Source organism: Echinops telfairi, unplaced genomic scaffold (genome assembly GCF_000313985.2).
Source record: "Echinops telfairi isolate 266 unplaced genomic scaffold, ASM31398v2 ScPeMD7_7410;HRSCAF=8448, whole genome shotgun sequence".
In the NCBI taxonomy this organism is placed as follows: Eukaryota; Metazoa; Chordata; class Mammalia; order Afrosoricida; family Tenrecidae; genus Echinops; species Echinops telfairi.
Genome location: NW_022111310.1, coordinates 20774898 through 20798627, shown reverse-complemented (window position 1 = coordinate 20798627; position 23730 = coordinate 20774898). Strand labels below are relative to the sequence as shown.

The 23730-nt window shown below is 43.7% G+C and overlaps 1 protein-coding gene across 1 annotated transcript in view; it reads left to right on the top strand.

Moving 5' to 3' along the window:
* Positions 1-23730, top strand: part of ASTN2 (astrotactin 2) — a 1157183-nt gene that overhangs the window by 467285 nt on the left and 666168 nt on the right. The window lies entirely within an intron of this gene.

Genomic DNA, 23730 nt, shown 5'->3' with positions numbered 1-23730 from the left:
TTTACCATAAAAGTAGAGTTAATGGTTCCTACTTCCTAGGGATATGATAGCTATGAAATATAGTGATATGAAATAAGTATTCAGTAAATAATCGCCTTATCTTCAAATGAATCATAAAAGTTTTTTTTTACAAATGTTATTGTTCTTAGGTGCAGCCAAACAAGTACCAACTCATAGCACTCCTGTGTACAGCAGAACAAAACCCTACAGCTCCTGCCCCATCCTTACAATTGTTCCTATGATGGAGCCCATGGTTGAAGCTGCGTGATCAGTCTATCTGATTGAGGGTCTGCCTCCTTTTTCTCCTGACCCTCTGCTTTCCAAAGTATGACATACTTCTCCAAGGATCGGTCCAAACCGATATATAACATGTCCAAAATATGTGAGACAAGGTCTTATCATTCTGGCTTCTGGGTCCTGGTACTATATCTTCCAAGACATATGTGTACGTTCTTCTGTCATTCCGTGGCATATTCAATAGTCTTTTCCAGTACCATATATCAAATGTATTGATTCTTTGACCTCACTTATTGTCCAACTTTCAAATGCAGATGTGGAAATTAAAATAACCATAACTTGGGTCATCTTATTTAAGAGCTAGTTTGGCTATAAAGCAAAACTAACATGGTAGAAGGCAGATCATAATCTGGACCATAAGAAACATAGAAGCAAGAGTCAGCAAGGTTTCCAGGGAAACCTAAGGTATTCTTAACTGGAAAGATCTGGGTAAAGCTTCAAGAAGCAAGAGGAGTTGGGGATGAGTCTTGTTTTATGGTAGGAAAATGGATGATCAGGGGTTGGGAGTGAGAATGAGAGGTGGAGGGAAAGGATGAGAAGCAGAAGAACAGTATTCCAGGCACAGGGGACAGCATGGACAAAGGTGGGCAGAAGAAGACAGTATCCAGAGTGACTAGAGCCCCGGGACCTGGATGGGAGCAAAGGGAGAAGAGCAACAGAACATGATCCCCAGTTCAGAGAGCCTCAGAAGCTACTGGGCTATCGGCATTCATGGAAACACTGACCATTTTTAAACACGCAAGTGTAAGGGTATAGAATCAGGCACTCACTCGTTAGTTGATGTTATCAATCTTATTAGCCCTTCTGGATTTCGTTTGTAGTTATAGAATAAGCATAATAACAATCCAGAAATTTTCTTGTGGGTGCTCAATACATCTGTGAGAAGATGACCCCTAAACGGAGAGGCAAAAGGTTGAAGAGAAGAAAATGAGTCCCAGGTAGAGGAAGCCGCAAATCCAAAGTGCCCAGGGTGACTTGGGGTGACTGAGGTACTGGAACAAGGTTAGATTGGAACAAGGGCTGTGCATTTAGGGTGCAGGGACTAAGGTGTACTAGAAAGGTGAGCAGGAGCTGGGTTCCAGGGTGGTATAACTAGCATTCTTGGCTACTAACTGAAAGGTTGGGGGTTCAAGTCTACCCTAAGGCTCCTTGGAAGAAAGGTTTACTTTTGAAAAATCAGCCATTGAAAACCTATGGCTCACACATTACTGTGCCACATGATGTCTCTGCAAGTCAGAAAAATGGCTCTACAGCTACTGGCTCCTGTCACATGGGTGAGAAAACAGGGTCAGTGAGAATGAGTTCTGGTGAGGTGAGCCCAGAAAACATCAGCCAAATTTGCTGTCAGCCCCAACTCTGTGTGTTTGTCAACTGGATCCATCCAATTCCTGACTAGTTAGTACTCAAGTAAATTTTTAGCATCCCACAGGAGAGGAAGTGAGTGTTAACCAACCCAGGGATAAGGGAACAAGTGATCCAAAATCAGTGTGGCAAGGAGGGTGTGAAAGGCCTGGTAGGGCATGTTCAAGGGCAATGTAAATGATAGGAATTCCTGAAACCCAAATGAAGACTGAGCATGATAGTAGGATAAGAGGAAAGTAAAAGGAAATAGAGGGAAGAACTAGGAGGCAAAGGGCATTTATAGAGGTCTAAATACAGGCATGTACATGTGTAAATATATGTATATATGATTATGGGGAAATAGATCTATGTGCATATATTTATAGGTTTAGTACTAAGGTAGCAGATGGACATTGGGCCTCCACTCAAGTACTCCCTCAATGCAAGAACACTTTGTTCTATTAAACTGGAATTCTATGATGCTCACCTTCCTGACACAATCACTGAAGCCAAAGTGGATACATAAGCAAATGTGGTGAAGAAAGCTGATGATGCCTGGCTTTCAAAAGATATAGCATCTGGGGTCTTAAAGGCTTGAAGATAAGCAGTGACCATCTAGCTGAGAAGCGACAAAGCCCACATGGAAGAAGCACACCAGCCTGTGTGACCATGAGGTGTCTGTGGGATCAGGTATCAGGCATCAAAGAACCAAAAATCATATCACTGTGATTAAGGGGGAGTATGGGGTAGGGACCCAAAGCCCATCTGTAGGAAACTGGACATTCCCTTACAGAAGGGTCTCAGGGAGGAGATGAGCCAGTCAGGGTGCAGTTGTAACAACGATGAAACATACAACTGTCCTCTAGTTATTTAATGCTATCTCCCCCTTCCCCCACATACCCTCACCCTACTATCATGATCCCAAATCTACCTTACAAATCTGGCTAGACCAGAGGATGTACACTGGTACAGATAGGGACTGGAAACACAGGGAATCCAGGACAGATGATCCCTTCAGGACCAGTGCTGAAAGTGATGATACTGGGAGGGTGGAGGGAAGGTGGGGTAGAAAGGGGGAACCAATCACAAGGATCTACATATAACCCCCTCCCTTGGGGATGGACAACAGAAAAGTGAGTGAAAGGAGACATTAGGCAGTGTAAGACATAACAAAATAATAATAGTTTATACATTACCAAGGGTTCGTGAGGGAGGGGAATGGGGAGGGAGGAAAAAAAAATGAGGAGCTGATACCACGGGCTCAACTAGAAAGAAAATATCTGGAGAATGATGAGGACAGCAAATGTATAAATGTGCTTGACACAATGGATGGATGGATGGATTGTGATAAGAGTTGTATGAGCCCCCAACAAAATGATTTAAAAAATAATTTGCTAGAATATAAGAAAGAGCTTTTAAAAATTCATGGAAAAGTAACATTAAAACAGGAATGGAATTTTCTGACTAAGCAAACCCAAACAAAACAAAACAAAAATGTTAGTATCCCAGTTCTGGTCATTCCTCCCTCGCTTGTACCCTTGGGCCATTTCCTTCGTCTCTTTCACGCAGGACCCCAGTTTGGTTTTGTTTCTTCCTGTATGTCTGTCTCCACGATACTCTGATGTGTTAGTCCAGGTTGACCAGAGAAACAAATCCAGACACACACACACACACACACACACACACACACACACACACGCACACACACACACACACACTATATGTACATATGAGAACTTTATATTAAGAAGAATTTATGCATCAATAAAACATTCCAGTCCAGTCCATATCAAGTCGATCAGCTCAATATTAGCCCATAAGTCTGATATTAGCCCTTGAATTCCTCTTCAGACTCACACAGCGCATACAATCATGCTGAATGTAGGAAGATCACAGGTCAGTGGATGGAGAGTCCTGTGGGTCCAATGGCTGTGGATGTATCTCCAGGGCTCTGGCTGCCATCAGTGTGGCTCCATGTGGCTTGTCAACAGGAATGTGAAGCAGAGAGTGTCCTTCCAGGGAGGAAGAGATGAAGTTCCCAGAATCCCCAGGAGAAGGTCACACCCACACAGAGGCAACGTTGGCTATGACCTGATTGACAGGCTAGACTCCACCCCTTCCCTCATAATGCCCTCAAGTTGACACAAGGTTATGTAGCTACCACACCTGAGACCCGAGGGCAGATTGAGTTGTTGGCCTGACCCGATCACCATCTCATACACAGACCTGCCACACACGCCACCCCCTACTCCATCCACAGGGCATTCTAGCAACTGCTTCACTGGATCATCCTAGTGCCCCCTCCCTATGCCTGAGTTCACAGTGGCTCCCCTGGTCCCTTCTTTGACGGGGAGCAGTATCTTACTATGTAGTTTGAATATTTCAAGTGTCCCAGGACAAATTAGTAGGTAATGTGGAATACCATCTCATGCTCTATAAATAACTCCTCTCTGCCCCCACTCATTGAAGTCCAGTTTTCAAAATCAATGTTTTTGTGTTGCTGTAGAAGATTCCACTGATGAAATCTCAGGGCACTTTTCCATAATGGAAATGAGAAAATAAAAAAAAAAAAGAACAAGCACACCAGCAAATAATGTCCCTTTTTGCCCCGGGATGCTGTTTGCAATTATTTCTCAGAAGTGATCTTTAATTGTTTCATCTAAAGAGTATGCATCTTCTTTCCTCTGACTGTCTTCTCACAGGGGCTTGTGAATTGGATCCAGCTATTAGTAGCACTTACTAATTTCCTCTGAGTCTTGCTGGCTGAAGCGCCAGGCTTGGAACAACTTTTAATTTTGTTTTTAATTAAATTTCAGTTGTTTCAAATCACTCACTTTTAATGTCATTTCTTACCAGTCTTCAGAGGCGACGGGAGCCCTGTGCTCTCGTTTATGCACACACAGAATCTGATGTGTATGTTTTTAGGATGTGGCTAAAGACTGACTCCTGGCTGAGGTCCAGAGCAGGAGCAGGCAATTAGGAAAGTAGCAAAGACCCACAGAATGGGCTTGTGTTTACAGCACTATTTCCAAAGCCAGTATGTTGTTTCCACAAGGAGTATTAGTTATTGTGTTTGTGTTTGCCAAACTGTATTTGAACAAGGTAACATTTCCATGTGTTGCACAATAGGGCTATCAAAGAGAGGTAGGTAGAAATAGTATAAGAATAGCTAACAGACATTAAGCATTTATGATGTTCCAGGTACTGTTGTAAGTGCTTTACATATTTATCTCATTTACATTAAAAGTGACTAATTTGAAACAACAAGCAATTTAATTTACATGTATTACCTCGCACATTCCTGTGAGATTATTAGCCACACTGTGATAGCTGAGGAAAGGAGCCCCTCTTAACTGGATCATTATCACTTGGTTGGTTAGTGGCAAGGCCGGCAGATGAACTCTGGCCACCTGGCTCTGTGTTCCTGTCCTTAGATGCTCGGCTAGACTCTCGACCTGTGAAAAAGAGCGAGGGCCTCATCAATTCAAGAACTTAACCACAATGACTCAAAAGAGGGACTTGCTGTGTTCTGTCCCAAAGTGAAATTGTATTTGTTTGATTTTGCTCTTGAGTAGGACCGCTGCTAATGCCCATCCCTGTTGTGTCAACTGCGAGGCGGCAGCACGGGCCTCAGTTCCTATTCACAAAATCATGGTTAGAGTAATTTGACTGTGGCCTTTCGCATAGTTAACATCCCGGAAAGGACAATTAAGATTGAAAGCCAAACTATGACTATATGCCAAGTGCCCTGGCTTTACCTCATCGGCGCTTCTGCAAGTTCCAGCTAACGATGGAACACAACCTGTCTTCCAGCTCCGAAATCCCATGTGCTTTTTGAAACTTCCCTGAAACCAGCACCTTTTCTTCCAAATGCTAATAGCACACATACACATGCTTGGTACTTTCACTTCTCAACCTTTAGATCTCAGCCTTAATATATTACTTTCTCAATTAAATATGTCTAGTGAAAAACAGCTGTCTCTCAACACACACACACACACACACACACACACACACACACACACACACACACACTACCTCTTCATTCTTTTCTCTCCTTCCTTGTCATTATGAAAGTGGCTGTGCATTTGACTGCTAAATCCTCCTCTCTGGCTAAATCGTCTATAGGAGTAATGGCTATGTCTTCTCCCCTGTGAATGTACAGTGCTTGGATACATATGATGCTCCATGCATGTTTGACTATATAATTAAATACGTTCAGAAGTTAAACACAAAAACCAGCATGTTGGAAGGAGTGTGGTAGTAAGGGAAGTGTAGTACTTGCAGTGTAGACATCTGTATTCCAGTCCCAAGGTTGCCACTAAGCAACTGTGTGCGACTTGAGGCAGGAAACCTCCCTTTCACAGGCTTTAGTGTTGTTGTTTTGATATGGAAATGAGAGCAACACCTTAGCACCAAGTATAACTGCGTTGAGTGCCAGTGCTCAAAAAAATGCATTAGCCTCTTCTAGGCAAAAGTTAAGCATGCGGTACTTCTTATATTTTCTTTCCCTCTGTCTTTTTTCAAATGAGGAAACTGGGTCCCAAAGAGGGTAACAAGTTGTCTGAAGACTACACAGTCACCCAACATGCCTGTCTGATCCCAGGGCCTCACCGATCTCTTGCAGCGCAGATCAGATGAGACTGTGTATGTGAAACGGCCATGCGGTCTCTGCTCTAAACAAAAGTTGCCTATGATTAAGGCCTGTCACTGGGTCTCTACTAACACTGTGGAGCATCCTTGGAGACTGCATGCAGGGGAACTGTTGCCTATTCTGTTTCTATGGAAAACACTTAGGAATATTCATATTTTCCAGATAACCTCTTGACATCACCATTTCTCCCTCTTTCCACTCATTCATTAGAAAATAGTTTCTAATTGTCTACTAAGGGCCCACCATTGTGTTTGTAGAGAGCAATTCAAAGATGAGTTAGAAAGGGATCGTTCCTCAGAAAGCTCCCTCTTTCTGAAGGAGATAAGACAGCAATGTGCACATTGTCCCAAGGCTTCCCACAGAGAGGATGCATAGAGAATGTGTCCAGAAAGGATCCTGGCACACCAGTGTAAGTAGAAGAGAGAGAGGTGAATATACTACCTCTTCCAGGGGTCTGGAAGGACCGGCCACTTCCAGGACAGAGAACTGGGGAAGGAAGAGTTTGCATTTGGCTGAGCCTGTGGGGAAAGCTATGGCAAGGACACGGCAGCAGATGGGAATGACCTGAGCCAAGGCAAGGAGCTAGAGCTAGGCAGGACACACAAGTGAGGAAGGACATGGTATTGTTTAGTTCACTGCTGCTTCTCTTCCCCCGCACGTCTCACCCCATTCACTGGTTGTTAAGTTGCTCTTTGCCCTGGGTACTTTGGAGAAACAAATCCACGGCGACTCACGTATAAGAGAGACTTTTATGTAAAGAAAAGGTGCATCATGAAAACATCCCAACCCAATGTTGCCCAAGCCCACAAGTCCAACATTAACCCATTGACCCAACACCAGTCCACAAAGTCCTCCACCTCACAAAACAGAGGCAATGATGCCGACTGCAGGAGGAAAGCTGAGTCCATGAACGTGTAAGCATCTCAGCACTGGCAAGGGTCTCCACACGGCTGCTCCAGCACCCAGGGCTGCATCGGGATAGATCCATGTGGCTTCTCCTTGGGGATGTCTTGTAGGAAATCCATCTTGCAAGCTGAAGCAGGGAACTGCTAAGGCAGCTGCACCCGATGCAACCATCACAAAACAAGAGACCCGAGAACTAGAAAGGCGAGGCTTCACCACCCATTTATCCCTCCGCCTTTCAACCAGCACCACATGTGATTATCGGCCAGGCTGGCACAATTAACTAACTCAGTGTCCTTATGCATAAGTGAACATCGCTCGGCCCTACACCATTGGTCTTCATTATTGTTGGGAAGCTTTGCGGCAATTGTGTCATTCCATCTCACTGAGTCGCCTCTCATTTTTGTTGACCGTCTACTTTACGTGATGTCCTTTTTTAGTGATTGTTCTCTTCTGGGAGCACGGCCAAACTAAGCAAGTCTTACCATCCTTGCTTCTAAAGGACGTGCTGGTTGTATTTCTTCTAAGTTCCAAAGGAAGGAGGACCATATTCTTGGATCTCCAGGCCCAAAGAAAGAAATACCAAGTACTTTCTGAAGTCCTACTATGTGTTTGATGTAAGAGTAGAGTTTCATATCTGTTCTATGGTCTGTTGCTCCGCACACCTTCTGATGCTAATGTAGACATAGTAATAGCAGCACCATCACTCTTCCTGCTACAAATACAAGAAACAAATACAGGCATAGATGAAATCAGTGTGAACTCTGCCTTCTTTCATATTTCTAGTCCACCTTTACTGGGTGGATGACTTTTTGAGGACTCCGGTTTATATTGTTCCAGAATTTTTTCTACACACACACACACACACCATATTGCTCTTCACCTTTTTTTAAACTTCAGAAAGGGTCTATATATTATTAGATGGCTTTCTTTCATCAAAAGTAGCCCTGGTGGCATGATGGTGTCCCCTGGGCTGGGAACCACAAGGTCAGCAGTTTGCAAACACCAGTCACTCCTTGGGAGAAAGATGAAGCTTTCTACACTCATAAGGGGTTAAATTCTTAGACGCCCATGGGGTCAGTTCTACCCTGTTCTATAGATTGCTATGAGTCACAATCAAGTTGATGGCAGTGAATAACTGAATGAGTTTTTTCCTCACAAGCCATGACATCACAGGGTGCCGATACACATAGGAATCCTTGGTAAGGTGATTGCCCCCATTTTTTTGACAAGGATCTCCAGGTTTATAGCATCAAGTAATCATCATAAAACCCAGAAACTGATAAAGGGCAAGACGAGTGTTCTAAGCAGTTCTGTGTGAGTGTAGAGCAAGGCACCCTGCGGCTACCAGCCACCAATTCCCGCTGGAAACAGAAAGGACAGAGTTCACCCTGCATGTCCCAGCTGCCAGAAGGGAGTGTCTCATGCAAACTGTCTCCTCGCTGGGCCCCAAGGCCTGCATTTGCCAATCAAATAAAAACTGTCGTTTTTCTACCTACATTTCCCAGGATTCATAGTAGCACTTGGCTGTTAAAGAGCTGATTGCTGAGAATGCTACCATGTGGCTAACTGCAGACTCTTTATTATATTGCTCCAGGTTCCAATATCATTGTTAGGCAGCTGTTCTCAGCTGTGCCAGACAGTGCAACCTGGTCCATCAACATGACGCCCAGAACCCCTGGTTTTTGGGAGCTTTGTCCCACGCAGTCCTTGTAGTATCATAAAGCAATTAGATTCAGGCTTAGCGTTAATTTGAATGATTGTCCAATTTCCAGAAAATTTATCCTGGAAATGTCCTGAGGATGTATTATAAGTCTTTGGAGATGTAAGTATTAAATTACCATAGTATGTCACCTTTCCCCTGCCACCACCACCTCTCTCTCTCTCTTCTTCTTTATACATGGCCTGATTTATGTTTCTGCTACCACTATGAGAAGCCTAGTACTTACAGAAATAGGGAGAAAGTGCTAAAGATAGTTTTGAGCTTCCCTTGAAAGTTGTGCAGATTCCGAGGGAAAGGCATAAAAAAGTGTCTCCCATAGAAAAAGACAGAAGGGAACATAGGGCCAAGTCTGGGAAGGTAGTAGATAGACTTGTGAGTCCAGAAGTTCCCCAGGTGCATTCACTTATTTCCTGATTCAGTAAGCCACAGTCATGTCTCGACGACAGGACTTCTATTTTCATTGCAAATTGATGGAGCCTAATATATATGAAAGGAGCCCTGATAGCTTAGGGGGTTACAAGTCGGGCTGCTAACCACAAGGTCGGCAGTTCCATCACACCAGCTGCTATGATGGAGAAAGATGTGGCTTGCTGCTGTCATAGAGATTTACAGTATTGGAAACCACCGAAACAATTCTATTCTGTTCTATAGGACCACTTGAGTCGTAATCCACTCAATGGCAGTGGATTTAGGTTTGTGGTTTGGGGACTATGTGACAAGCATCCTGCTAGGACATTTACAATGTTTCCTCAATTCCAGTGTGGCTTAAAGTGGGTCTCATGTCTCTGCCCTAGCAAACATAGTATCCAGGGAAATTTTAAAGACCAAAAAAAGATGAAATTGTGATGAGAAAGAGTCAGTCTAGGGGAAGTGAACATCGTTCACTGGTTGGTGAGAACATAGCCATTTTCGCTATTATGTAGCACAACTCTAGATAGCATCACCCACATTGTTGTTCTTGTTGAAGTTGTTAGGTGTCTTTGAGTCAATTCTGACCCATAATGACCTCGTGTACAACAGAAAGACTGTATAATCCTCATAATTATAGTCATGCTTGAGCTCATTGTTACATCCAGGAGCCAATTATGATTTTGAACCACTGACCTTTTGGTTATCAGCTGACCACTTGACCACTGTGCTATAATTATACAATTATATGGGGGTCTTCAAAAAGTGTTTGGAAAAATCCCATTATCGTTCAATTACATTTTTCTAAACACTTTTGGAAGACCCCGCATATCCACATATATAAAATGCACAGTAATGTAAATTATATAGGGAGAAAATACATTATTGTATATATGATATATTGTTATGTGACTATATATTTGTTTATAAAGTACATTATTTGCTTTATATATTGTTCTTTTTGGGATAGCGCAACACTGAAGGCCTAGCCAGGTACTGTCTGAGCCCTCATCCACCTTATCCTCACTGCCATCCAGTCAACTGTGGCTCCTGGTGGCCCCAGAGGTCAAGGTAGAAGTGCCTCTGTGGCTTTCAGAGACTGTAAACCCCTGCGGGAGTTGAAAGCCTCATCGTTTTCTCAAGGAGCAGCTGGTAATTTCGAACTGCTGACCTTGCGGTTAGCAGCCCACCTCATTACCCACTGTGCCATCTGTATTTCATTTGATGATCACAGAATCCCTGTGAAATAATCGTGATCCCCTTTGTACAATTAAGGGAGTGGAGAAGACTTACTGAGATTAACTGCTTTGTTCCAGGGTCAGAGAGCTCCTGAGTGTCTGGGCTAGGAATTCCTCCAGACCTGTGTGACTCTGAAGGCCAACACTTTTCTTCACACCTAAGCTCATGTCTCCCTTGAACACGGCGACTTTTCAATATCATGAAGTCAGAACTAACGGGCGGTTGAGTTCTGGGAGCACCTGTCCACCAGGTTCATTTACGAAGCATTGATCCTAGATTAAAAATCCACCCCAGCATTGAAGTTAGGTCTGATGTGTGAATTCCCAACAAAGAAATGAAGAGGGAAAGAAAGAAAAGGGATATCTTTTAAGTTATAAATAGCTGCTTTCCATTGACCAAATTTCTCCCTGAAATTAAATAAATAAGTAAATACAATAAAGGAATAGATGAAAATGAAAATCATTTCATGACTTTGTTCTCTTCCCCTGTTGCCTAGCTTGGAAGCAAGTGGTTATAGCTCTGTGGAAAACAACGTGTTTGATGTGTCGAGATTTCCAATCTGTTTGGTCCAAACTCAGACACCACTATTGAACTTTGAAGCAAGTCCAGGGATGGGATGCATTAAGTCATGCGGAATTCAGTGGCAATCTGTTCTAGCCAGACTTGGATCACAAGGTGAGGTGGGAAAGAGAGAAAATAAGGGAAGCACAACACTGCCTGAGGCAAAGGTAGAACTCACACTTCAGGGAAACCTCCACTGGGGGTTGGGGGGAGGGGGGTTCTACAACTTTTATTGGGGAGATAACTACTTTTCAAACACTTTACTACTGAGTCAATTCCAACTCACAAAAGACCTTGTAGGACAGGGTAGAACTGCCCCTGGGGGGTTCTGAAGCTATAACTTTATGGGAGTAGAAAGTCTTGTCTTTGAGCAGCTGGTGGTTTTAAACTGCTGACCTTGCTGTTAGTGGTCCAATGCATGACCACTGTGTCACCAGGGCTCCTCAAAACACCCCAAATACCAACAGTCTTTCCATCTCCATGCTCCCTGAGATCCCTGGCTATGAATTCCATAAGGTTTTGTCCACAACAGGGACCACTCGTGATGAGCAATGTGTCCTTCTCCCTGGAAAGGAAGTCTAGCTTGGTGACAGCTCCCTAATCTCCATCTTCTTTTTCATTGTCACTGTGAAATACAGGTGTAAGCCTTGTATTAAAACTTGTGACGCTTGGTTTTTGGTATGGCGGTGACCCCTTACAATTGTGGGGACTCAGAAAAGCCAATTCACCACCCTGATCCTACTGTACTCACATTACTGAGACTTTTGGAGTCTTGGAATCTAGGTTCTAGGTCTAGGTGTTTCCATAATGGGATTTGGGGTACATTCTTCTCTTTGCTTAACTCTAAGTGTTTTGGTTTGGATTTCTCTGGAGGAAGGGGACCTGACCACAGTAATGCATCCTTAACAGGGACAATACCAATCGATAAAAGAAAGGCACCCGTTGATTTTTCGGGAGACAAAATATTCTTATTTGTTTATTATTTGTAGGACAAAACAGCACACAAATGGCACACACGATATATCTGTGATATTCAAATTTCATGAAGGGGATAATGCAGGACGTCAACTTAGAGGGTGATCATGAACAAATGGCTGGGGCACGCTGCTCTGGAGGGAATCCATTATTTCTAATAGCCTCTAAAATTAAATACCTAACTTCCTTAGTGTTTGTACTGGATTGTGTCGTGATCCCTACAAAATCAATGACCTTCCCCAAACCTCAGACTGTGGCTTTACTTGGAGATAGGGTTGCCAATTACCACTTGTGGTTAGATGCTCTGCCATCTCTCTGGGCTCCAAGGGACCCATCGCACACCAGGATGAAGCACTGTGGGATGCTGCACCACAGGTATGTTTGAGCCCATTGCTGCAGCCACGGTGTCCACCCATCTCTGGGGAGGTCTTCCTCTTTGTCCCTCCCTCTCTACTTTCCCAAGCATGTTACCTTCCCCAGCGACTGGTTCCTCCTGACACCATAGCTAAAACACATAAGCAGAGCCTTTCCATTCCCACTGCAAGGGAACATTCTGGCCTGACATCTTCCAAGACACATTTGCTTTTTGATATTTTGAAAAGGTCTTGGGCAAAAGATTTTCCCAGTGCATTCTGTGATTTGGTTTCTCGATGGATGCTTCCATCGGTGTCACTTGTGAATTCCAGTAAAATGAAATTCTCGAACAAGGTGATGGTGTTCTCCATTTATTATGATGAGGTTAAACCTCATCATGGGCCAATTACAAAGGTTCGTTTGTTTTTTCATGTTGAGGCATAATGCATACTCAGGGCTGTGATCTTGGATCTTCATAAGGATGTACTGCAAGTCCTTTTAGCTTTCAGCAACCAAGGCTGTGCAAATAGTGGCACACTGCAGGTTCTTCTTGAGCCTTCCTCTCATTCCAGTGCCACCGTTCTTCATACAGTCCAACTTCTCAGATCATTTGCTGAACACACAGATTAAGTGAGCTTGGTGGATGGCTACAACCCTGATGCGCACACATGTTTCCTGATTTTAAACTACACAGTATGATCTTGTTCTGGCCAAGCCACTGCCTCTTGATCCATGTACAGGTTCTACATGAGCACAAGAAAGTGTTCTGGAATTCCCATTCGTCTCAGTGTTATCCTTAGTTTGTTTTTGTTTCCAGGGTCTAGTCTCTCTGCATAGTTAATAAAACAGAGGGACACTTCTTTCTGCTATTCTTTTCTCTCATCCATGGTCCATCTGTTGTCAGCAGTGATATCCCTGTTTGTCTCATAAATCCAGATTAAATTTCTGACAGTTTCTTGATGTATTGCTGCAACTGTTTCTCAAATATCTTCAGCAAAATTTTACTGATTTACTAATAACAGTGTACCTATAACATACCTTATTCTTGTGTACATCTTATCTCACCATTTACCTTGGTCAAGTTGTGTACCCTTCACCCACTATTGCAGATATAATTACGTTCAGATGCAGCCATACTGGAGTAGAGTGGACCCTGATCCAATAGGACTGGTGCCCTCATGAGAAGAGAACTTGATAGGGAGGGAAAACAACATTTAGAATATAGACAGAGACTAGAGTTCTGCACCTACAAGCCAAGGAGTGTCTGGATTTACCAGAATGTGGCAGATGTAAGGAAGGGTTCTTCCCTATAGACCTCAGAGGGACTACGGCCCTATAAGCCCTGGAGAATTCAGTCAGCGTCATTCCATGTTGATGCCTTGTACAAATGCCATAGCAGATTCCAATCCTCACCAAGCTTATGTTGTCTCCAGAGATTTATTATAGCAAGTTCATGTAAAGTGAATAATAGGAAGGGGCCTCGTCCAAGCAACCCCTCTCTAAGAACTCATAATGGAGCCTCCGTGCTCCCTTCTCCTCCTTGTACTTAGGCCATATTCACCCACTTGAACAGAATTGCATGTGTATGACCACCGCGTTGCCACTTCCTCCAACCATCGAGCGATGCTGGACGTGCTCATAACCAGGCCAGGCAGCCTGAGGCCTCAGAGGGATGGAGGCAAATACACTCTAGTTTTTATCCTGGATTCCATTAACCACTAAAGGATCCATGGCTAGGATTGTACATCAGAAACGGGTTACCTGTACAACACTCAGATTTCTGTTTTGCATGTTGGAAAATTTTATTCTGAAAACAATTCTAATGCTTCACCAGCTTGCTAAAGAAATCCATGGCATGCTTGCATGCACACGTGCACATACACACACACGGTTATTTCATGGAGAAATGGCTAAACAAAAAGCTTGACAGACATTTGTTGTCAAATATGACACAGACAGAGACAATTAGCTGGAACAGGAGTTTAAGTCTGATGGTACCTCCTTTTGGGGGTGTGGCCTCCAAGGTGAAGGCTGGAGATAGTGGCTGATCACTGTCTCATAGACACTGAGAGACAGTGTCACTCATGCAGAGAGCGACTCTCAGAGCGGATGCTGTCACAGAGACTTTGAGCTCCCAGCTCTCCAGGCCCGCAATAGCCCCTCACACAAACCTTCCTCTAGTTCATAGCCAACAGTCACCCTGCTGCAGGGATCGCTGACATCGACCTGCTCTTGCTCCTTGAAAATCCCCCAGCTGAGGGTAGGTGGGTAAAGGGTTTCAAGCCTGACTTGTAGATTGTGGACCAAGAAGAGGATCAGGATGAGTGTGCTGTCCATAAGCCTAGTGGGCTAAAAAGGAATGAGCTTGCCATCTCTGCCTCCTCACGCAGTTGGCTTTTCATCCAATGCAGGAGGAAGACATTGCTCCCAAGCCCAAGACAGGGGGCGGGTGGGGGGCATGTGATGTGACAAGAGGAAGATACCTCCAATGGTTGTTTTTCCCCAAAGAAGAGAAGAAAAAGGAAGAACTGCTCAAGTGGAAACAAACATCACAGTACTTGGTTTGTGTACCCCACTAAATCAACCATGCTGTCCTTCATTCTTAGCTCCCCATTCCCCATTATGACCGGTTTTCTTACGAGATGTGCAATCCATGGTTCTGTCTCCTGACTCGAGGTGTAATGACAGGAATTTGCAGCTGCCTCCTGGCTCGCCAGGCGATTATGTTGGGTGATATCATATTCTGTAGTATTTTTAGTTCTCCTCTGTAGCTTTCTCTTTCTTTGGGGGCCTATATGTCCCTGGCTTCTCAGGGAACAGTACAGAGTGGCCTGGGCTCCCCAGCCTACTCCTGATCTGTGCTGCACAATTACAGAAGCGGGCTGGTCATCAATGTAATTGAGGATCAGAGTTAATGAGGACCTCTGTGCCCATGTACTCCCCAGAGCAACGCTGGGCTTCAGATGTTAGATAAGGAAATGATTGGGCTCAACTGAAAATTCATTTAGCTAATTAGATGACGTATATTTCCATGAGCCAGGGGGAGGGAATATATGTGTGTGTGTATGTGCATGTGTGTGTGTGTGTGTGTGTGTGTGTGTCTACACACACATATATACTAAGGGACTATTGACATTTTGAAGTTGAAATGTTGGCAGAGATTCATTTCAATCGTTTATCTCTGGGGAGATCTATTTGAGCACAGAACAGAATCTCAGAGCACCCCGATAATGGAAGTTACTTTTGGTCTAAAGTCAAGAAAATAAATCAGGAGTCCAGAGGAAAACAAAGGAAATATGAGACAGATGGGTAAATGCATTTTTCTTCTTCTTCTATGTAGTTGTTATTCACAAAGTAATGCCAGAATTTACACATAGAAAGATCCTTGCCAGCCTTTTCTCTTTCTCCCCATAACCACCACCCCCACTCCCACACATGTATTCACACACCCACATACACATATATGCATGCCCCAATCTTCTATGTCTTTTAAACCTCTGGTACACTCGAAGCAGATGCTGACTGCAGAGTTCAATAAGATATGGTCCCCACAGGAGGAAAGTCAAGGGAAATAGAGAAAAGAGCTGGGAGGCAAAGGGCATTTATAGAGGTCTAGATAAAGGAATGTGTATATGCAAATATATTTATATATGAGGATGGAGAAATAGGTCTATGAGCATATATTTGTAGGGTTAGTATTAAGGTAGCAGAAGGATATTGGGCCTCCACTCAATGCAAGAATACTTTCTTCTATTAAATTGGCATTCAATAAATTCTTAAATTGGCATTCTTTCTTCCATTAAATTGGCACCTTCCCGACACAACTGCTGAAGACAAAGCAGATGAATAAGCAAAAGCGGCGAAGAAAGCTGATGGTGCCCGGCTATCAAAAGATATAGCAGCTGGGGTCTTAAAAGCTTGAAGGTAATCAAGCGGCCATCTATCTCAGAGGCAATAAAGCCCACATGGAAGAAGCACACCAGCCTATGTGATCACAAGGTGCCAAAGGGATCAGTTATCAGTCATCAAAGAACAAAAATCATATCATTGTGTGCCCAGCTCCATGATACAATTGCTGAAGACAAATGGGTGCACAAGCAAATGTGGCAGAGAAAGCTGATGATGCCTGGCTATCAAAAGATATAGTGTCTGGGATTTTAAAGGCTTGAAGGTAAACAAGCGGCCATCTAGCTTAGAAGCAACAAAATCCACATGGAAGAAGCACACCGGCCTGTGCGATCACGAGGTGTTGAAGGGATCAGGAATAAAGCATCATCAGAACAAAAAATATTACCATAGTGAATGAGGGGGGTAGTGTGGAGTGGAGACCCAAAGCCCATTTGTAGGCCACTGGAGATCCCTTTGCAGAGGAGTCTCGGGGAGGAGACGAGCCAGTCAGGGTGCGATGTAGCAAAGATGAAAAATACAACTTTCCTCTAGTTCCTAAAAGCTTCCTCCCATTCTACCTTACAAGTCTGGCTAGACCAGAGGATGTACACTGGTACAGATAGGGACTGGAAACACAGGGAATCCAGGGTGGATGATCCCTTCAGGACCAGTGGTGTGAGTGGCGATACTGGGAGCATAGAGGGAGAGTGGGTTGGAAATTGGGAACTGATTACAAGGATCTACATGTGACCTCCTACCTGGGGAATGGACAACAGAAAAGTGGTTGAAGGGAGAAGTCAGACAGGGAAAGATATGACAAAATAATAATTTATAAATTATCAAGGGTTAATGAGGGAGGGAGGAGCAGGGAGGGAGGGGAAAAAATGAGGACCTAATGCCGGGGGCTTAAGTGGAGAGTAAATGTTTTGACAATGATGAGGGCAATGAATGTACAAATGTGCTTTATACAACTAATGTATGTTTGGATTGTGATAAGAGTTGTATGAGCCCCTAATAAAATGATTTTTTAAAAAGGTATGGTCCCCAATTCGAACATAAGAGAGGAACTGGAAAGCACTAACATTTTGTCGTAGAGTTGCCAACCCTGATCTCCTTTCTTGGCTTCGTAACTCTCAGTGGAGGGAAACCGTGTTTTACTCATCCGAAGCCTGGACAACAGAATCGAGCACATCATAGATGCATTGTTTGTGAAATTACAATGGGTGATCCAAAATAACCCAAATTCACTACCATCAAGTCAATGTGGACTCATAGTGACCCCCTGTGGGTTTCCAGGGCTGGAACTGTTAACAAGAATAGAAAACCAAGTCTTTCTCCCTCGGAGCTGCTGATGATTTCGAACTGCTGCCCAAGTGGACCACAACTTGCTCTACATCTGCAGGGCTCCAGTAAGTTGCTTAGGGTTGTTTATCAATAATAAGCTCTGGTGGAGTAGCAGTTATGTGTTGGGCTGCAACCCACATGGTCAGCAGTTCAAAACCACCAGCAACTCCAAAGAAGTTAATGGATCTCTCTCAACTATGTATCTCTTTGGAAGAGTCTAGACTCTAGATCAAGAACAGGCTATCCGTAACTTCTCTTAAAAGATCATATACCGAGTTATACTGTAGATGTAATGGCTTGCAGCAACCAACTGTGCTCTCTCTGTGATGGTCCCTGGAATGAATGAGTTACACATTCTGCACACTTAATTCTTATGCAGCCTTACAGGCTAATGATTGCTCCCATTTTGCAGAAGGAAAGTATGATGCTCAGAGACAAAATGAAGCAGCGAAATTTGTACTGCTAATAAGGAAGAAAACTAGAAGTTGAACCCAGGTTTGTCAACATCCAAAGCAGGCCCTCAACCATCGTTCAAGCTCCTTTGAGAAGCAGGGGTTTTGGATATCAGATACATTTCCCTCTGTACATTCTTCTCTGTGTGTGCACCGTAAGGTTGGAGGAATCTCCTCCTGATAGGAGGAGTCCCCACAGGGAAGAGGTTAGGAAGCCTTTTTTGCTGTGATTGTTCGGTGCTAACTGGTCAATTCTGAATCAGAATGGCCTCATGCGTCAGAGCAGAATGAACCCATAGGGTTTTCTTGGCTGCCATCTTAACGGAAGCACATCAATAGGTCTTTCTCTCAAGGAGTGCAAAGTGGTTTTGAATTAACAGTCTAACATTCAGCAGTGGAGTCATCCATTATGCCAAGTCCCCTTCATGATTCACTAAAAAAAATTTTTTTTAAACCCAACTCATTGCCATCAAGTCAATTCCAATTCATAAAGACCCTAAAGGACAGGATAGGATTGCCCTGTAATTCTTTACGGGAGTAGAAAGCCTCGTCTTTCTCCCACAGAGCAGCTGTTGGTTTTGAACTGCTGACCTTGCTGTTAGCAGCCCAGTGTGTAACCACTACACTGTCAGGGATCCTCATTTCTGATCAATTCTGTACTCAATAAAATGCTTGGTGTATACTATGAGTTAATAAATATCTTCCAGTGAATTAATGAAATCAAAGTTCAATGCTTGATTGAAGGGAAGTTCAAAGTACTTTAATATGGGTTTATGTAGCAGAAATGCCTCTGTATTGATCCCACAAGATAATTTTTAAAAATCATTTTATTGGGGGCTCATACAGCTCTTATCACTGTCCATCCATCCATCCATTGTGTCAAGCACATTTGTACATATGTTGCCATCATCATTTTCAAAATATTTTTTTCTACTTGAGACCTTGGTATCAGCTCCTCATTTTCCCTCCCTCCCCCACACTCCTGCTTTCATGAACCCTTGATAAATTATAAGTTATTATTATTTTCATGTCTTACATCATCAACTGTCTCCCTTCACCCACTTTTCTGTTGTTTGTCCCCTTGGAGGGGAGGGTTATATGTCAATCATTGTGATCGGCTCCCCCTTTCTCCCTCAACCTTTCCCCTACACTCCTGGTATCACTACTTTCCTGAGGGGTTTATCTGTCCTGAGGGGTTTATTTGTCCTGGATTCCCTGGGTTGTGAGCTCTTATCAGTGCCGGTGTGCATGCTCTGGTCTAGCCGTATTTGTAAGGTAGAATTGGGGTCATGATAGTGGGGGGGGCGCGGGGGCGTGGAGGGGGAAGCATTAAAGAACTAGAGGCAGGCTGGGGTGCTTCATCCAGTGGGCTTTGTAGCTTTTCAGATAGATGGCCATTTGTTTATCTTCAAGCCTTTAAGACCCCAGATGCTATATCTTTTGATAGCCTGGCACCATCAGCTTTCATCACCACACTTGCTTATGCATCCATTTTGTCTTCAGCGATCCTGTCAGAAAGGTGAGCATCACAGAATTCTGGGTTATCAGAACAACGTGTTCTTGCATTGAGGCCCAAAGTCCATCTGCTGCCTTAATATTTAACATATAAGTATAGGCATATACAACAGAAAAGTGGGTGAAGGGAGATGTCAGACAGTATAAGACATGACAAGATGATAATAATTCATAAATTGTCAAGGGTTCATGGGGTGGGGAGGCAGGAGAAAAAATGAGGAGCTAATAACAAGGGCTCAAGTAGAAAGAAAATGTTTTGAGTATGATGATGGCAACAATTGGACAAATGTGCTTGATACAATGGATGGATGGATGGATTGTGATAAGAGTTGTATTAGCCCCCAATAAAATGATTTAAAAAGAAAAAATGGTATAAGCATATAGCTCTATTTCCCTATCATTCTATATACATATATTTACTTATGTCCATGCCTGTATTTAAACCTCTATAAACATCCTTTGCTTTCTAATTCTTTCCTCTATTTCCACCGGGTAATTTTTTTGTAATCCTCTAAGTTCAAAAGTCTCCCCACTTCCAAACCATAAATTGAACTTCATAGTCCTGTCTCCTGGTCACCTCAGAGGCTTGCGATGTGGAAGCTCAAGTAGAAACACAGGTAGAGGAATTAACGGTGGGTGACAGGGCACAAGAGACATCAGAGAGCAACATCATATAACTTGGTGGCAAACTTAATTACCAAGACAATCCATCCATGGGTTCATTGAATCAAAATTTATTAACTGCCTCTCAGTGTAAGAAATAGACCTAGAAATGAATGAGCAAAGGCCAAATCCCTGGAGAATATTATCGGCAAACATGGGAAATAAAACAAATATATATCCACAGATCATATATATATAGTTATAGTTATATATATTATATATATAGTGCAAAAGAATGTGGTCAAGGTCCCTGGGAGGCTCAGCTGGGTTTATGCTTTACTACTAACCAAAAGGTGGGTCAGTGAACCCCACCCAATTGATGGAGAGGCAGAAAGGCCTCACAATCTACTTCCATGCAGACTCATGCCAAGAAAACCCTCCCAAAACTAACCCGCTGCCGTCGAGCCCATTCTGATGCTAAATGGAGGAACAGAACTGTCCCTGTGGGTTCATGAGATCGTAACTGTTCATGGGAGTAGAAAGCAAAGCCCCATCGCTCTCTAAAGCAAACCCTCAGCATCCGTTTGACACTGTAACCTAGGGTGGCCGTGGGTCAGAATCGATTTGAAGCCAATGGATTGGAAAGTGTGGAAAGAGCTGCCTTAAAGTGATATATCTTGGGAGTTTAAAAAGAACACAAGTGGAAAGGTGGGTCAGAGAGAAATCAGACACAAGTTGGACTTTAAGCTAGATCTTGGCAAAGGACAACAATCAATGAGGCCAGGCAGCAAGGCATAACCATCTCTCTCCTCTGTATGCCTGTATGGAATATGACCCTGAGGATCCATGGCTGACATTATTGGATCCACCTCTAAATCTGTTACTGGCCAGGCATTTCATGCAATGGGGAGTCCTGGTGGTGCAGTAGGTCCACCAGTGGTCCAAAGCCTGATCCCCGCTGAGGTGTAAGGGGCTGAGTGAGAACAAGGAGGCAAGTGGATGCAGGAGGGGTTAGAAGCTGTCTGCTGATGATGGCTGTAGGTGCATCTGCAAGCCCCGAAATGCCAAAGATGGCGCACTGCTAGAAGCTGAAATAGACAAGCAAGTTTCCCCCTGCATGTGCCCCTCCCCCCACCCTCCACCCTCACCCCCCCACCCGCGAGCCAAACTCTGACTTTGAACTTCTGGCCTCCTGAACTATGAGAAATCAAAACTGTGTTCTTTAAAAGCCTCCACTTGGGGTATTTCTGTTACAGCAGCACTGAAAAAATAAGGTTCCCCCCCCCCCATTTGAATCTATGTCTTGCTGACTCTGTTCTCTTTATCTCCCTGTATGATGCAGCTTTCACGGAAGCCATGAGATTAGTCAAAATCAGCCCTGGGACACAATTCAATACCCATCCCTCAGCCTTTAGTAGGGATAAATACAAGAATTATCCATTTAAACAGCATGACTGTGCTTTTTAAAAGGAAAATATGTGGTTGATACTGATGTCCGATGCCTTGCACAAGGACCAATATGACATGTTTCTGCTTGGGCTTAGTTCCAGCAAGGCGGGCGATTGGCTTGCAGTTAGATTTGCATATCTTCTCTTGCCAGACATTTGAAATATGAAATCCAGCAGACTTCTATCTTGCTTTCGCTGCCAAGGACTTTAGGGCCAACTTCCAATATGGTCACTTTCTTATCTCAGAGCCTGATCCTATCTACTGCTTCTCATGGACTCCTCTTTCATCCTCACCAAAGCTTGTGTTACCCATTGTGCTCTACTTCAGAACTCACGCCATAGGGTGCATATAAACCATGGTATTCATGTGCATTTGAGAAGGTAACCATTGCCTGCTAAGCTCATAGAAGGAAACACCTTTAACGTAGAACTTCTTTACCTTAGATTCTCTGGTGGCCAGGTAAGGTCTGGCCATCTCCCTAGCAATTGCCCATTTGACCACAGTGGGCTAATGAGCTCAGAGGCGCTTAGGAGAGCAGAGAGGTCTGGTGTGACCTGGACAACAAAGGGACTTCACCAAACCATTGTGCTGTTGATTAGATGAGACCATTAGCCCCTCTTTGGGGAATTGTCAGTAGTTTTTGCTGGTTGATAGTGAGGTAGAGAGAGGCAGACTTAGAGAGAGAAGCTAAGTCATGTACATTGTGAAAATCCATTTAAAAGCTCCTGCTACTGAAGTCCTTTGGGCAGCCATGAATTGAGAACCACTCTCCAGTTCTGCCTTTGTGAAGCTTGGTCTTGTTTGGGCTCCTGTTCCTGTCTGCTTTATTACTGCATCTGTGCTCATCATTGATAGGCAATATGTAGCCCCTCCGGATGGGCTTCATGCCTTGACCAAAGAAAAAAGAAAAAGAAATGGTTGTGTGCATATATTACGTATCTAGATCATTGTATATACATGTAGTTTATATATATGTAGGTACATAAATGCATATATATATATACACATGTGAGGATTAGGGAGGAACATATCAGAGCAAAAAATCATAATGCTGGATTCTGTCACTAGGCCTCGACAACTTTTCCAGAGCAAACATAAATCATCTAAAACGTGGTGGGCTATACTAGAAATCTGAATTTTCTGCCTTGTTCAAAGGAAACTGGCAGTACCATGTCCCCTGCAGCATTGGTTCCCCCATAGCAAGAACTGTCTGCAGCCCTGTCACAGCTGTGCCATTTGGTGGAGCCTGCTGTGGCCCATCGCCCCAAGCTACATATAAGATGCCCTCTTGTTTCCGCACACTGAGCCACTGTGTTCTCTACTCAGTGCTGTTTTCAACCTTATTGCCAACGGGAGATTGCACTGCACCTCCTAACTCATTCTCTTTCTAAAGGAAAATGAAAGCTGATCCAGGAGGGCTGGATGGTGGTCTTCCTTCTACTCGACCATGTCTCATGGCCGTCGCCCACCTGACCCCTGTGGACATTAGGAGCCCTGGTGGTGCTGTGGGATGAGGGTCAGACTGATAACCACAAGCTAGGTGACTCAAACCCATCAACAGCTCCTTCCACAGAAGAAAGATGAGACTGTTATCTCCTGTCAACATTGATCAAGCCTTAAAACCTCCTCTCATTACCATCAAGCCAATTCTAACTCATAGTGAAGGAAACACCTTTAACATAGAAGGACAGGGTAGGATTGTGCCTGTGGGTTTCTGAGACTGTACCTCTACGGGAATGGAAAGTCTCGTCTAGTGGTTTTGAACTACTGACCTTGTGGTTAGCAACCCAATATTGAACCACTGTGCCACCAAGGCTCCTACAAAGCCTTGGACACCCTATACAGGGTTGTCATGAATGGGAATAAACTTTAGAGCAGTGGGTTTGTTTTGTTTTTTGAGGAATTCTAGAAGCAATATCTAGGTAGCATGGTCATTTGCTTTTTGATTTTCCTTGTAAGAGGTAATATTTAATCATTCTTTATTAAAACAGCACAGCTATCAGCTAAGCATTTTACCTATAACA